This window comes from Cibotium barometz, chromosome 7 (assembly GCF_041138505.1).
Source record: "Cibotium barometz isolate CiBa-2024 chromosome 7, ASM4113850v1, whole genome shotgun sequence".
In the NCBI taxonomy this organism is placed as follows: domain Eukaryota; kingdom Viridiplantae; phylum Streptophyta; class Polypodiopsida; order Cyatheales; family Cibotiaceae; genus Cibotium; species Cibotium barometz.
The window spans coordinates 63,996,956-64,010,676 of NC_141052.1; positions in this window are offsets into that span (position 1 = coordinate 63,996,956).

Here is a 13,721-nt window from a genome sequence, read left to right on the forward strand (position 1 = left end):
TCTCCCTTTTTGATCTTATAATTATTCCCTCTCTAAAATAAAAGATTCTATTTAAAAAAGGAAGACCCTTTCCCTAGAATACTTCTCAGGAGTCACGCCTGTTTTAAGGATTCAGAACAATGAGTTCAGAAGTGAAAATCGGTGTTTTGGATACCAAGGTTTTGGTTTTCATTCGAGTACGGCCCAAAAGAAGTTCTTTATCTCTTGGGGAGTATAAGAAGTTATCCCCCAGATATTGTGAGCCTTATATCTGAATTCAATGAAAGTAGGTGACTTAGCCTACAAGCTTCTTTTACCTCCTCATCTCAAAGTTCTTAATGTATTTCATAGAAATATGTGCCAAACCCAAATTATGGAAAGACGGTAAAACTTCAGTGACAAGATACCGTTGGCTTCTAAGTTACGCTAGCTCCTTCCTTTATATAAGTCGTAACTTTTACCTGTCGCTCACAGTAATCTTACTTCCATCGATCTCCCTTCTTCTTAATCTCCTTCATGGCTTGGCAACAAGAATTAGTTTTATCCATGATGATTTCTCACCTTCAAGATGCAAGCGAGTCTGTGAAGAAAGATTTTATAGAACAGTATGAACGCTCACTTTTTCCTCACTTGGGAACTTCTGTAGCTCAGACCAAATGGCGGACCTATCAAGACATAACTAGGGTAACACCCTGGGGTCAGCTGCACTTTCGTAACAATGTCTGCTTGGCCATGGTTATTGAAGCTTTGGGTTTGGATCCCCGATACTACTGCGTCATGAGATCAAGGCATCTTGGGTTTTCTGAGCGAGTCTTCTTACTGGCGTGTTTTCTTCCTCATCAGAAGATATGCCTTTACCCCGTTTTTGGCTTGCCTCTCAGAGGTCCTTTTGTTAGATCACCTCATACCACTGAGATAGGTGCGGCAATAACCAACAGAATTATTCCCATATATGAGTTACCTTATATGTGCGCAGCTTGTGAGTGCTGCTTTTGTGATCATATGATGGACGGGCTTATGGAAGTGTAAAGAGTTTTTCTATCTTTACTGTATATGTTTCAAGAATGAATAAAGTTTAAATCTTGTTCTTATCTCGAATCTTACTCTCTTTGAGACTTTTTTTTGGTTAATCTTAATTAATTTTTCTCTAAGTCTCATATTCGTGCATCTTGCGAAATTATCCCAAGTTTGCGAGATGAGGACATCTCGCGTTTTTCAAGTGGGAGTGAATGTAAGATTCCTCCCCAGCCTCTCAAAATGTCCAGCATATTCCCCTATAATCAATTCCCTTTTCTAAAATATAAGAAATCTTGTCTCTGCCTGTTTTGGCATAGAGAGAGAAAATATTCTAGAGAGAGAATATTCAGATTATGAATATTTTTGGATAGAAAAATAACTCATCTTATTAAATAAGTTCCCCTGAAACAGAAATTCAAAAAGAACTTTCCAATGTGCAATTAGAATTAATTGAAAATGGATATGAAGGACCTTAGCCTAAGGGTCTAGATTTTCAGAAATTTTTGGATTATGGTCCAATTAAGGTTCCTATGGACCAATAGCATCAATCCATGTGTAGGGAGGAGATAAATCCTTTTTGTAAAAGAAGATACCCAAAAATGAGTAAATGCTCACATAAGATGAAGAGTTGAATATGTACAAGGTTTATTAGTAAAAAACTATGAGTAATATCAAAAAAATGAGATAAATTGAGTATCCAAAAATGAGTAAATGCTCACATAAGATGAAGAGTTGAATATGTACAAGGTTTATTAGTAAAAAACTATGAGCAATATTAAAAATATGAGATATTTTGGGTATAATGATTCTATTTTAACACATATGTAAGGAAGGGGAGTTCTTTAAAGGAGGTGCATATTTCACATGCTTGAATGAGTTTTAAACTCAAAAATAATGTGATATTTTTATCTCTCCTCTCTCTTGAACCAAAACAAATCAAAATGGAACCAAACCGAATCAAAAAGTAACCAAACTAGATCCAAATCTAGTCCAAATTCAACCAAACTGAATTTGGAAAATTCTAGAATTCAGTTAGCTTTGGTTAGAGCTTCCCTCTCCTATAAATAGAACATGAGTCCTTTCAAAAAAAAAAAGAAGAATTTTACTAGACTAGAGTTATGCTGAAATTATGCTAATTTCTACTATTCTCTAAAATTCTCTCCAAATTGAAGAAATTGGAGCTTCCCTCCTTCTTCAATCCCCATTGGTGGCTCCATCAACATACTTAACCAATTGATTGGTTGGGGGCCTCTACTGTGAACAAAGAATCAAGCAAATTGTAAGGTAAATGGTGAATTTTGATCTTTTCTATAATTTCTCAATGCTTCTCTCTTCTCAACCCCTCTCAAGCTTGAGAAGCTTAATTGGAATGGTTTTTGAATGCTATTGAAGTTAATTGATGAATGGTAGTGAAGAGTTACATAATTTGATGAATGCTATTGAAGTTAATTGATTAATGATAGTTAAGAATTACATAAATTTTCATTTATGCTTAATTCAAATGGTTTTTATGTAAATTCTCTCTCTCACTCAAGAAATGGTCATACTCATGACCCATTCTCAATCCAAATGAAGCTTTTCATAAAGTTTTTCCTTAATCCAAGATTAATCTATACTTGAGGTCAAATTAATGGCTTTTTTCTATGCTTTTAGTTTATGTATATTGATGATTCAATCCATTATGGATTAATGATCCAATTAGGGATCATTCTAATTATTTCCTTAATGATAAGCTTTATCCCTTAGAAAAATTGAGATTTATCAGTCATAAAAGCGGAGCTATGGTAAAATTTTTATAAAAATTACGTATAAAATAATTTCATTCAAAGCATAAAAAGAGGACTTCCTTCCATATTCTAGGAATTATCATCCTAGATTAATTGAAAGATATTCATTGTAAGCCTAGAGAAATTGATTTTTATATTATGCATAACTGATTTTCATGCATAGAGGTATGCATAAAAGATTATTATTTTAACATAAAAGTGTTACTTTTATCATAATTGAAATTCATGCATAGAGGTATGCATAAAAGATGAATATTTTATTATAAAAGAGTTACTTTTAGCATAATTGAATTTCATGCATAGAGGTATGCATAAGAGATGAATATTTTATTATAAAAGTGTTACTTTTAGCATAATTGAATTTCATGCATAGAGGTATGCATAAGAGATGAATATTTTATTATAAAAGTGTTATTTTTAGCATAATTGAACTTCATGCATAGAGGTATACATAAGAGATGAATATTTTATTATAAAAGTGTTACTTTTAGCATATTTAAATTTCATGCATAGAGGTATGCATAAAAGATATGGGAAGTGATAAGATGTGATAAGATGCATATGAGATGAGTTAGGATGTGATAAGATGAGTTAAGAAGTGATAGGATGTGTATGGGATAAGGTAAGAAGTGTATGTGATAGGATAAGATGTATATGGGTTGTGATAGGGTGAGAATATGGATGTGAATGTGGATGGATATGTATGGATGTATGCATGTAGATGTGGATGCATGAATGTGGATGTATGGATGTGAATGAGGATGTGGATGTGGATGCATGGATGTAAATGTGGATGCATGGATGTAAATGTGGATGTGTATGTATGGATGTATGCATGTAGATGTGAATGTGAATGTGGATGTATGGGTGTGAATTAGGATGTGGATGTAGATGCATGGAGATGTGGATGTATGCATGTAGATGTAGATGTATGGATGTGAATGTGAATGTGGATGTGGATGTGGATGTATGCATGGAGATGTGGATGTATGCATGTAGATGTAGATGTATAGATGTGGATGTGAAGGTGGAGGTGGATGTATGCATGTAGATGTAGATGTATAGATGTGGATGTGAAATTGGAGGTGGATGTATGCATGTAGATGTAGATGTATGGATGTGAATGTGAATGTGGATGTGGATGTATGCATGGAGATGTGGATGTTTGCATGTAGATGTAGATGTACGAATGTGGATGTGGATGTATGCATGTAGATGTGAATGTATGCATATAGATGTGGATGTATGGATGTGAATGTGCATGTAGATGTGGATGTGAAAATAGATGCATGGATATAGATGTGGATGTATGGATGTGAATGTGGATGTGGATGTGGATATATGTATGGATGTGAATATATGATATGTGATGTGAAGGAATCTGAAGTGATGAGATGGAAAATGATGGGATGGGATGAGTACACATATAAATGGAATGTGGAAAGCAATGTGGATTGATGAGGGATAATGTGGAAAAATGAGAGTTAATATAGAAACTATATTTGTAAACTGTTTGTAAATGCTGTTTGTAAATGTTTTATGTCAAGAATGCTGGGGAAGCATTTTGACTGTCTTGTGATTAAGGTCGTGGAGACCTAACTGATAAAGTTGCAACTGTTGACGGAGAGTCAATGGAGGACGTCTCGCGTAGCAAGGTCGGTCGAGGTCTTGACCAGCCTCGGTTCGATCAAAATGGTGAGCTTCGGTACGGTGGATGAGGGACCAAGGAATCGGCCTATGAGTGAAGCGCTAGGTCACCTGCGACAAAGGATCCTAGAGGGTGCTGACCATACGGTGCTCGGGCTCTGGGTCGCGCCTAGGATACCCACGTGTGCATCGAGGAAGATATTAGAACAAGGAGTAAGAGTTGTTTTGTGAAACCAGGCATGGATCTGGTTGATTGACCTTGCTGGTCTTCAATGGATGAGTCCATGGCTCTTTATATGGATCTGTTGGTTGATCTTGCTGATCTTCAATGAGAGTCCATCTGGATTTTTATAAGTGATTATATTGCCGAGTATTATGGGCTAGGAACTATTGAAAAGGCCCTTGATGAGTGGACAGGTGGTGAGCATTCTAGTTGCCAATGATGCCATAGATACTCTGAATCAACTGGATATTTTGGAAGATTGTGATCAGTGATACTATGGTTTCATTAAAGGATTGTTTTAAAACTGATTGAATGTGTGAAAAAGGCAATTTCATATTGGGTGTGTAAGTGGTGTGACTAGTTTTATTTTTGCATGAATATCCGGCTAGGGGGCCTGGGAACTCTTTTCCTTGGTACTCGGGACAAAACCTAACCAAATTCCTAATTGGATCCCATCACTACAGTGGTTAGGTGGTTGGCTAACCCATGGGACTGGATGGGGTTAGGCTGGACTGATGGATCCGTAAATCGAGACTCAATTTCTGTTATTATGATAGATAAAGTAAATCCCGGATAGTAATTGTTCTATGGATAGGAATCAACGGCTGTGCCTCTTTGATGGGGAAAAAAGCGTTGATCCCAATGATCCAAGTGCAAGTTTCTTCCTTGATTTGATCGAGTATCTTTATAGGTACAATTGGATCAACTTGATCAGTAATGGTCTTGACTACGTTAGAGAAAAAAGTTATCCTGGTTGAATCGCCCGTGCTTTCCGGGTAAGAGAAGGTTTTCCGAGTTCGGTTTTTGGAAAAATCGACGGGTTAGTCTCTTGTCCGGATATCCGTGGACGAGGCCCTGAATGTGGGACCCCTGTCCTATGCGAGAAGTGCTACTTCCGCTGCTAGTACCCCGAATCTGTTGCTCGGTGGGAACAGGGATCTCACAAAGGTTCAACTTTCCTCTTCGGAGGAGGAAAGTTGTGGAATCCCTTCGGTGGGGGGCGGGCAAGGCTGTTGCCATGGACCGCCTCAAGCCGAGGGCTCCGTTGTGATTCTGTTGGAGGTGGAAGAGGGGGGCCGGGGTACTTTGTATCAATTAAGCTCTACACCAAGGGGCTTTTTCCCCCTTAAAGAAAAAGAACCCAATGGTCAAAAACTGTTGGGCCTTTCCCGAAAGAGCAAGGAAAAAACAACCCTAGCTAGAAGGCAGCGCAGAACAGTAAGTGTATCCTTTGCTATTGTGAAACCATTACGAGGAGGAGAGTGTGTAGAACAGTAAGTGTTCCCATTGCTATTGTGGGCAGGGCATGGGTTGCGATTTGCCTCTTAGGGGGGAGGGGGGGGGGCTCACACAACAAGTGCCGACCGGCAGCTAGGTAGGGTGAGGGGGGATGCACGAGCAACGGGGAAGGGTGTAGGTGATGGCTTCACAAAAGGCAGTTGGGAAAGGGGGGTGTGCAAAGAAAACCACGGGGAGCGTGGACAACGTAAGTTTATGGCATGCAACTCTACAAAGCTATCTTATCAAAGAGTTGAATGGATGCATTTTTGGCACTAGGATAAGTTACTCGATGAGGACATGGATATAGTCACCTAAAATTTTTCTTCCTTTGTTATGAAATGGAAGTTGTGGAGCTAGCAAGATACTCGGCATGGAACCATTTCGTGTTCAAGGTTTTCAATAAGACAACTTGGCCTCAAAGGAGACAAATTTTCTACTCCATGAAATAAAAAGCAACAAGGGAAAGAGGCAACTTTTTTTGGAGTCAAGGGTAAGAATAGAAATTTTCTGTGCTTGGTGCTATGGTCATAAAGAAAAAATATACTATTCTTTAATGTTGAGAAAATAAGCAAGGCAATCAATTTTTTTTCATGGAATTTGAAAACAAAGAGTAAGGAAAGGAAGCCCTTGGAGCTGCCATGTAGCACGTGTCCCCCGTGTGCTATATATAATGTGGACAGTGGATTGCTTGAAGTGCATTAAAGCCTCGTCATTACCATCACTTGCTCCCTTCTCTTGTGGGAGCACATGTGCTGGTAGTGAAGCGTCCACACATGCACAACGTCATCTTTGGATATTTGTTTAACACTTGTGATGGACTTTGGCCCTTGTTGCCTTGGGCGCCCTTTGGCTGCCTTGGTTCCAAACCATGGAAACATCGAGGGTCAAACCTTTCTCACATCCATAAGTAGGTGTTCACACGCAGCATGCCGAGATTCATTGCCCCATTAAGTATGCGGCCTAAATTCTTTGTTTTGGGACTCACAAGAAAGGAGAATTATCCATAAAAGAAAATTTTCTAAAATTTTCATATTGAGACATAGGCTTTTTCGTATTGTCTTTAAAAGGAGACATAGGCTTGTAGTCTTACACACATAGATGGAGAAGAAGAAGAGGAAGAGAAGATTGCACACACAAAGAAAGTATAAGAGCAAAAATATCAAAGGAGTTGTCACAAAGCATTGTGTAAAAGTGTCTAATCTTATAATAGAAAATTTGTTTCAATTGAAGTGTGCAACTTGTTGAATTTGCAATTTTGAGTTTGTCGCTTATGAAGTTGTTGGTGCATTAGGTCACTTATTTAGTTATTGACCAAATATTTATTTACATCTATATTATTGATTCTACTCTTTTGGCATGGACATTCTTGTGGACATTCTTGTGTTTGTTTGCGTGGTTGATTGTGTTGAGGAGGGCTCCATGTGAGCTATTATGTACAAGTGGGTGATGTTTGGCTGCTGTTTATCGTCGTTTTGGTTGGCGCTTGAAAGGAAGTAGTGCATGGTTGATTGATTTGGCAAGCTCCTAGTGTTTGGAGTTGAGAGAGCCAGCAATGCTATAGAGACAATCTATTGATCCCAATCAGTATGTACATATATATGTATGAATTTATATTCTTGTTTCCTTATGTTTTGTGGTAGTTACTTGATATGAACCGAGATGGGACCATTTGTTAGTAGGTGTCATGTCTTGGATGTGTCATTGTCAATGTCAAATCCTTGTTTGTGGGTTGACCAACCTTTCAGTCAGTCGCCCCATTTTTGGGCTAGTTGCCCCTCTTTTGGGCTTTTCATCATTTTCAGATCTTTATTATTCCTAGGTAAGGTAGGTTTTATTATTGTACATGCCCTACATGGAGGTTGGCAGCCTATTTATATAGGTCATTCCCTCAATTCATCATTGAGTCCATTGATCCCTCACCTATGGGTGACACCCTTGTATGCATCATTCTTGATTAGTGATCTTGATTACTTCATCTCCCTCTCCCTCTCTCTAGTGCCCTCGTCTTGTTCATTTCTATTGCACTCTCTGACATGGGATGAGAGCACGAGGTGGATCTTGTTTGTTGGTGATTTTCGGTGCACAAAGGAAGAAGAATCAGCTGTGTTTTCAGCTTGTAGTAGCAGGAGAAGAGGTGCATTTGTAGCCTCGGTGTGGTCTTCCCCTCGTACTTGGGTCTTTCAACCTTCTTTGGAGAGCATTTGGGGCTGCTTTTAAAGCGAGCAGGAGATGTCTTTTGGCTGCGTTTCAGCCTGGAATAGAGCCCTTGGTATGTGTGTTTCTTCATATCGAGAGTGGTGTATCAAACATGCATTTTTTGCATCCGATAGTGTCAGGCTTGGGTGCTTTTTCAGCCTTGGATAGTAGCATATTGATCGGCATTTTTAGTATATCGTACCATATGATAAATATGGTGTGTTTTTAAAAAATACTTAAGATACACTTAGATTTGATTGAGAGAGATAGGGGATTTGAGAGCCTCTATTTGCTATTTCCTTAAGTGCTAGGCTTCATTATGGATGAGTCCGCCTAGCATCTTCAAGCACTCAGTACAAAGACCTTTGTGTGAATATATGCTCTGATGTGTGCGCGCGTGTGTGGATTGCGTGTGTGAGAGCATATCTTGATACCTCGTTCTACACCCACTATTGGGCATTGATAATGTAGTGGGGATGTGGTAGTAGCTAGTCCATAGTACATATGCCGAGACTCTCATTATTAGACATGTTTGTAGAAAATCTCAAATCTGCACAATACTTGTAAAACAACGAACTAAAAATAGGTAGTAGCTCAACACTTATGACCACAATATATGTACATACACCCAAACACTTGTTTCACACTACTAAATAGTGTTGAGATTCAAGCTCGATGTCAGTGTGTGAGCCAGCTATGCTATGTGCTGGCATGTTAGGTAGGAACATGTGTGAGACATAAATGACCGCGTCCAATAGTCATAGTGTGTGGACATTAGCTAGGGTTAGATGCGTGTGGACACAACTCATAGTGTGTTATGTGTATTATGGATTATGGCTTTATGCATTGTGTGAGAAGGGAGATGGCTTCCCTCTATGGTGAGGGTTTGCAATATACATTAGGGTTTGCTCCTGTGTGTGTGTCTCCTCTCCCTCTACCGATCTTTCAACATGGTATCAGAGCCTTGTGCTGTTTATTAGGGTTTATGAGTGAGTGAGTGAAGAGGGAGAAGAAGCTGTGAAGCTTGCCATTGAAGCTGTGAAGCTTGGAGCACATCGATTACTATCAAATCTGAGAGCTTGGTCTCCAATTAACACTTAAATCACTCCCAAATCCCTCAAATGTAGGCGGCACATTCTGGACAGAAAAACAGAGCAGAATTTTGATCATTTTGAAGCGAGGAGATCGATTTCCACTTGGTTGCTTGATTACTTCACAATTGCTTTAGCAATTGGTTGCTACACACACTAGAGAAGGGGGCTGCATGGTTGGTTTGATCAATTATGCTTAATTGAGCTGGGAGTGAGCTGATTAAAAAGCCCACCACTGGTTGTAGAGAAACAGAGTGATTTTAATTGAGCAATTAATCTTTGGTCTTATACAATTGGACAGATTCCCCTTACATGGAGTTAGTGTACACTATTGCTAAGCTAATGAATGCCTGGTTGCTCAATTTGGACAAATATTAAAGAATTTAGAGCAAAATTACTACTGGTTTTTCTGGTTTTTCTAGTTTTTCCCAAAACAGAGAAAGGGGTTTTCAAAAATTGATATGTACACATGTCAGATGGTGTTGATACTCTACATTGAGGTTGTTTAGGTGTCAAAGCAAGTTACCCATACTTGATTGAACCACTACATTGTGATTTGGAGCCTTGGAAGGTGCATCAAAACAGGGTATCTGGGACTGCGTTAGCCAGTTCATTTTGGATGCGTATAGGTTGATTTTCTACATCAAATTTGAAGATTGTTGGTTACATTGGAGTATCTGGAACACTCATTGGAGTGTGGTTGAGCTGAGGAAGGCTCGTCTACAGATTTGGAAGTGTACGCAAGGTGCTTTGCATTGAGCAACATGTCGGATAATCTAGTATAGATTGTTGGGGTGAAAAGTTGGATAGGAAGAACTTCCAGGCATGGAAGTACAGGATCAAAAGTTTCTTGAAGGGAAAAGGTTTTTGGAATCTCATTACAGGTGCTGAGCCAGAGCCTGAACTACCCCGACAACCTACACAGCAGCAAGTTATTGCTCATAAGCATGGTCAGAAAGAGCATTCAAAGTGTTGCACTATCTGTCTATATGTATTTCTGATACTATGCTTATACACATACAGGATGCTGAGAATCCCAAAGATGCATGGGATACTTTGGTAAAGATGTTTGATACAGACATGAGTGCTCGCAAGTCTCAGTTTTGCGACAGGAGATACATAATGTGAAGCGGAATAAAAGGAGCATCCATGATTATGTGCAAGTTTGCAGATGCATTGGCAACAATAAATGCCCCCATGCTTGATGATGATTTGGTGGATATTACCTTGCGTGGTCTTGGCAAGGAATATAAATCTTTTGGTAAATCTATCTCGGTTCGAAGTACAGGTTTACCAGACTTTGATGAGTTGGTTCATCTACATCCACATTCACATCTATGCATATACATCTTCATGCATACATCTACATCCACATTCCACATTCACATCTACATCCACATTCACATACATCCACATCCACATTCCACATTCACATCTACATCCACATTCACATACATCCACATCCACATCTTAATTCATCTTATCACCTCCTAACTTATTTCATAAGCATCTTATCACCTCTTATCACATCTTATACACTTAAGGAGATTAATACTTTCGAAGTAAAAATCAATCTTTTATGCATATTCCTATGCATAAATTCATTTAAAATGAAAATGATACTTTTGAATTAAAATTCAATCTTTCATGCATCTTCCTATGCATGAATTCAATTTAGATGAGAATGACACTTTTGAATCAATCTTTTATGTATCTTCCTATGCATAAATTCAATTTGGTAGGAATTACACTTTTAGAATAAAAGAATTTCTCTTATGCATCTAAGTTATGCATAAAATCCCTTTATGATAAAAATCGCACTTTTAGTATAAAAAGAATATCTTTTATGCATACTTTAGGCATGAAATCCAAATATGATAAAAGTAACACTTTTATAATAAAATAATCAACTCTTATGCATACTTCTATGCATGAAATTCAATTGTGATATAAGTAACACTTTTATAATAACATAATCAACTTTTATGCATACCTCTATGCATGAAATTCAATTGCGATAAAAGTAACACTTTTATGTTAAAATAATAATCTTTTATGCATACCTCTATGCATGAAATCCAAATATGATAAAAGTAACACTTTTATGTAAAAAAAATAATCTTTTATGCATACCTCTATGCATGAAATCCAAATATGATAAAAGTAACACTTTTATGTTAAAATAATAATCTTTTATGCATACCTCTATGCATGAAATCCAAATATGATAAAAGTAACACTTTTATGTAAAAAAATAATCTTTTATGCATACCTCTATGCATGAAATCCAAATATGATAAAAGTAACACTTTTATGTTAAAATAATAATCTTTTATGCATAGCTCTATGCATGAAAATCAATTATGCATAATATAAAAATCAATTTCTCTATGATTACAATGAATATCTTTCAATTAATCTAGGATGATAATTCCTAGAATATGGTAGGAAATCCTCTTTTTATGCTTTGAATGAAATTATTTTATGCATATTTTTTATAAAAATTTTGCCATAGCTCCGCTGCTATGACTGATCAATCTCAATTTTTCTAAGGGATAAAGCGTATCATTAAGGAAATAATTAAAATGATCTCTAATTGGATCATTAATCCATAATGGATTGAATCATCAATATACATAAACTAAAAGCATAGAAAAAAGACATTAATTTGGCCTCAAGCATAGCTTAATCTTGGGTTAAGGAAAAGCTTTATGAAAAGCTTGATTTGGATTGAGAATGGGTCATGAGTATGACCATTTCTTGAGTGAGAGAGAGAAATTACATAAAAACCATTAGAATTTAAACATAAATGAAAATTAATTTCAATAGCATTTATTAAATTATGTAACTCTTCACTACTATTCACCAATTAACTTCAATAGCATTTAAAAAACCATACCAATTAAGCTTCTCAAGCTTGAGAGGAGTTGAGAAGAGAGAAACATTGAGAAATGATAGAAAAATCAATATTCACTAATTACCTTACAAATTGCTTGATTCTTTGTTCACAGTAGAGGCCCCCAACCAATCAATTGGTTAAGTATGTTGATGGAGCCACCAATGGGGATTGAAGAAAGAGGGAAGCTCCAAAAACTAGTGAATTAGTAATGAATTCATAGTTCTTGGCTTAGTTGGAGTAGAGTAACGATGCATAAACACTATATATTTTTCAACAAGGGGGAGGCTTCTATTTATAGGAAAAATTGAGCTCCTAACCAAACAAACTGATTCTAGAATTTTCGAAATCAGTTTGGTCAATATTTGACCATTTTTAGGTCAGTTAAGCTAACTTTTTGGAACTAGACTTGAATGAGGAGAGAGGAGAGATGAAATATCTCAATTTTTATGAGTTTAAAACTCATTCAAGCATGTGAAATATGCACCTCCTCCCCTTCCTTACATATGTGTCATAATGGAATCATTTTAATATTGCTCATAGTTTTTTACTAATAAACCTTGTACATTTTCAACTCTTCATCTTATGTGAAATATGCACCTCCTTTAAAGAACTCCCCTTCCTTACATATGTGTCATAATGGAATCATTTTAATATTGCTCATAGTTTTTTACTAATAAACCTTGTACATTTTCAACTCTTCATCTTATGTGAGCATTTACTCATTTTTGGATACCCAAAATATCTCATATTTTTAATATTGCTCATAGTTTTTTACTAATAAACCTTGTACATTTTCAACTCTTCATCTTATGTGAAATATGCACCTCCTTTAAAGAACTCCCCTTCCTTACATATGTGTCATAATGGAATCATTTTAATATTGCTCATAGTTTTATACTAATAAACCTTGTACATTTTCAACTCTTCATCTTATGTGAGCATTTACTCATTTTTGGATACCCAAAATATCTCATATTTTTAATATTGCTCATAGTTTTTTACTAATAAACCTTGTACATTTTCAACTCTTCATCTTATGTGAGCATTTACTCATTTTTGGGTATCTTCTTTTACAAATTGGATTTATCTCCTCCCTACACATGGATTGATGCTATTGGCCCATAGGAACCTTAATTGGACCATAATCCAAAAATTTCTGAAAATCTAGACCCTTAGGCTAAGGTCCTTTATACCCATTTCCAATTAATTCCAATTGCACATTGGAAAGTTCTTTTTGAATTTCTGTTTCAGGGGAACTTATTTTAATAAGATGAGATAATTTTCTATCCAAAAATATTAAAAATCTGAATATTCTCTCTCTAGAATATTTTCTCTCTCTAGATTAAAACAGTTAGAAACAAGGTCTTTTATATTTCTGAAGAGGGATTGATTATAGGGGAAGATGCTGGACATTTTGAGAGGCTGGGGAGGAATCTTACACTTGCGGAGATTTAGGGACAAAGTTGGAGTCATTCAGCTTTGTATTTGAGCTAGGTAGGTAATCTACCTCATTCTGCTTTATGAATGGTTTGATGGAGCCAAGAGTCCTGCTTAGGGGCTTGTATTGGTTCTTGATACTTGATATAGTTTAGAGTAGACAA